Genomic DNA, 3,992 nt, shown 5'->3' on the forward strand with positions numbered 1-3,992 from the left:
AGCTATTCACGAACAATTGAATACCACTTCTCTAATGGCCTTACAAACCAGGGTAGCTGTGGACTTGCTATTGGCTGAAAAAGGAGGAGTGTGATCTATGCTCGGACAAGGAACTGATTGTTGTCCGTACATCCCACACAACACCGGTGCTAATGTTTCTTTTTTTAACCTTAGTAATATGAACCAGAAAATGAAAGAGCACTCGGGTTGGAAAATCCACTAACATATTTCTTGGACAGAGCTTTCGGTAAATGGAAAACTTTTGAATTATCCATCTATTTTCCGTATTGGCAGTCATGATTACAGTATGGGCCTGTTGCTGTATTCCTTTGATTAGAAATCTGTGTGAGAGAACTATCAGCGCCGCCATTCAGAGTAAACTGTCGGGTCCACCGTCATATTCAGGGGCCAAGTTACATGCTTTACTCGCGGAACCAGAGGACGAGGAAGTCTCTGTGTCGGATTCTGAATCCAAATATATTGAGGTGGAATGTTTAGATTAATCACGGTACTTTGATGAAAAGTGTTTAGCTAAAACATGAAGGTTTATTATGATAAACAGGAGGAAAATGTTAAAGAATTTATGTTGCTTTTATAGTCTTGTCACAATAAACATATAATCATGACTACTGCAGCTCACAAAAAGCTTATCTCACATGCAAACTGATATCACTCATACAGAAAATCAGTTCTATCTGGCTGCGTCCAGCAGCAAAAAGAACCAACTGTTTGTGTCTGAAGTTTGTAATCATCTGAGCTATGGAATAAAAAGCCAGCAAGGCGAGAGGTACAACAGTGGTTTGGGACGGGCCATGAGAAGCGCCTCCACTCCTTGCTGGTGGTAAAAACTGTTGTTATTCTAACACTTTGAAAATCCCTGACACTGTCCCACGTCAGGGTCTGTCATCATCACAGACAACATCGTCGTGGCGCACTTGAGAGCGCTATGCGAGGAGGGACAAGATCAGGAATAAATCCGCCTGGCCATGGTTAATTAATGCCTCAGCGAGGATAAGCCTGAATAAACCATGACATAAAACAGTCAAACCGAGAAGACATTTAAAAACTGCGTAGCTGATCCTGAGAGCCAATAGGTTAAAAGGGAGAGCAACATCGCTGCTCCATAACGAAGTCTCAGCTGTCAAGAATGTGTCCATGTATACAAAGTGAGAAATTTGATGGCAACGCATGCAGGAAATAAACACTAGAGACACTGAGCAAAATTCCTGCGTGAACAATTCAAAGTACACATGTACCTGCGTATAACGTATCAGGGAATCACCCAGGCAGACATGCCCTTCCGTCATGACGTACACTTGAGCGTGAGGAACGACGAGGGGTGACTGTTGGCCTAGGATCACAGCTGCCTGACCCCGCGTGCCGTTTGCAGTGGATCCTGGCATCGTCTTGTCAGTTTATGAATGGCGACAGCGATGATATGTCGGAATTAACCAGAAGATGTGAATGAAAAGTCGATCGGAAAAGACCATTTTAACACTTTGCAGCGGCCATTAGATCCTGCAGGTTAAAATGGAGAGCGACATTGCTACTCCACAAATCTCTGCCAAGCTGTTGCCGTCAGGGGCGTGTGTGCGCAAAGTGTATAGCAGCGTAATGCTGATGCAGGAAATAACCACTGAACACACTGAGCGATGTTCCTGCTTGCAAACAAGTTCACGTTTACTTGCCACTCGTCGTGGCGCCCACTTGAGAGTGACATGCGACAAAGCGATGAGACATGACGGTTCGCCTAATCCACCCTCATTAAAGCATGTGGATGACCGTTTTCCTTCAACTGAGAAAAATCTCTAAACTTAGGAAAATGTTGTCGGAACATGATCTGGATCTTATAATCCATGCGTTTGTTTCTTCTCGTCTGGACTATTGTAACAGTTTGTTTTCATGTCTTAACAAGAAAGATCTGTCTCGCCTGCAGTTGATTCAGAACTCTTAAGCGCAAATTCTAACCCGCTCAAGTAGAAGAACTCGCATTTCTCTGATCCTTAAAACTCTTCACTGGCTTCCAGTTTCTTTTAGGATCAACTTTAAAATTCTGGTTCTTACTTTCAGATCTATTCATGGTCAGGCTCCTCCTTACATCACTGATCTGATCCAGCCTTACACCCCAGCTCGGGCTCTGAGGTCTGTGGATCAGAATCTACTGATGGTTCCACGCACACGGCTCAGGACCAGAGGAGAGAAATCTTTTCAGGCTGTTGCTCCTAAGCTTTGGAACAATCTTCCTCTCTCTTTTCGCTTGATGGATCTACTGACTCCTTTAAGAAACATCTTAAGACGTTTCTATTTGTTCAGGCTTTTACTTGATTTTCTGGAACTCCTGTGCTGTGTCTCAAATCGCATACTAATCTTAGTATGCTAGAAGTTAGTATGCATCAGTTTAGTATGCATACTAACTAGTACGCAAATTCTCCGCAGATAGTATGTCTCAAATCAAACCCTGAAGCTACACACTAACCGGAAATCACATGACAGCTTCTTCTTCTACTTCTATTTAACGATGTTTCAAGCAGCTGTTTGAACGCTATCGCCGACACCTGCTGGCAGCACGTATTGCAACTTTAGAAAAAGAAATAAAGAAAAAATATGAGAATCTAAACAATCGTGAGATATTTAAGATGGTATCAGCAGCGAAGACGTGTTTATCCTTCTACTGCTGCTGAAAATACACATTTAAGTATATGCATATATATGCATTTATATATGACGTAACTTCCGTTTAAAACGTCACTAAAATGGCGGCTGTTTAGTATGGTTAGTGTCCATCGAACCATGCTAGTTTTGTGGGCGTGTTAGTATGCCAATTTAGTATGCATGGCGCACTAAATTTCGCATACTAAGAATTGAGACACACTAACGTACTAAAAATACTAACTTTTAGTACGCTAGTATGCGATTTGAGACACAGCACTGTTGTGTTCTCCATTTTTATCTCGATCTTTAAAATATATACTTTATTGAATATTTTGATTGTTTAAGCGCTTTGTGACCCTGGTCTAGAAAAGCGCTATACAAATAAGAATTACTTACTTACAAGGGGACTGACACAGATTTGTCGGTATCCAAACACAACAGCAATGAAGGTCTGAATGAACAGAGCAAGCGCATGTAACAGTCGTGCACTGAAGTGTGATAACGGCCAGCAGGTGGAAAGGAGACTCAAGCGAGCACATGTCAAACACACGCTAATTCGCCGTCTCAACTGCGGGGTGTCCGTGCTCACAGAGATGCTGGAGCTGTGGTAGTCTGTGACAGCAGCGTAAAAAGAAAAATAGGAAAAGTGTGTGAGTGTGTCTGTCACAGGGAGTCGTCAACCATCAAGAGATGAAGACGACTCGTGTCCTAATCCAAGGAACACAAGAGACACAGTCTACACTCATGTGGATCCAATGACACCTATGCTGTGTCTCAAATCGCATACTTCTCTTAGTATACTAGAAGTTAGTATGCATCAGGATAGTGTACATACTAACTAGTAACTAATTCTCCACAGATTGTATGTCTCAAATCAAACTCTGCTGCTACACACTAACAGGAAATGACGCGACAGCTTCTTCTTCTACTACTATTTAACGATGATTTCAACCAGCTGTAGGAACACTAGCGACACCTGCTGGCAGCAAGTTTTGCAAGTTTGGAAAAAGAAATAAAGAAAAAATATGAGAATCGAAATATTTGCGAGATATTTCAGCTGCGAAGACGTGTCATCCTTCTACTGATGCTGAAAATGCACCTGTAAGTATATATAATATAATATATATATATATGCATATATATGACGTAACTTCCGTTTAAAACGTCACTAAGATGGAGCCGTTTAGGGTATACTAACTTTGAGTACGCTAGTATGCGATTTGAGACACAGCACTGCACTCACTGCGGCCCTTTGTGGAACACTTTGGACATTAGCATCGTTGTTAGCAAAATTGTTAGCTGTTAAGCATGCTAATCTTGGAACCTAATATTACCGAAAC

This window comes from Callionymus lyra, chromosome 2 (genome assembly GCF_982586985.1).
Source record: "Callionymus lyra chromosome 2, fCalLyr1.hap1.1, whole genome shotgun sequence".
Taxonomy (NCBI): domain Eukaryota; kingdom Metazoa; phylum Chordata; class Actinopteri; order Syngnathiformes; family Callionymidae; genus Callionymus; species Callionymus lyra.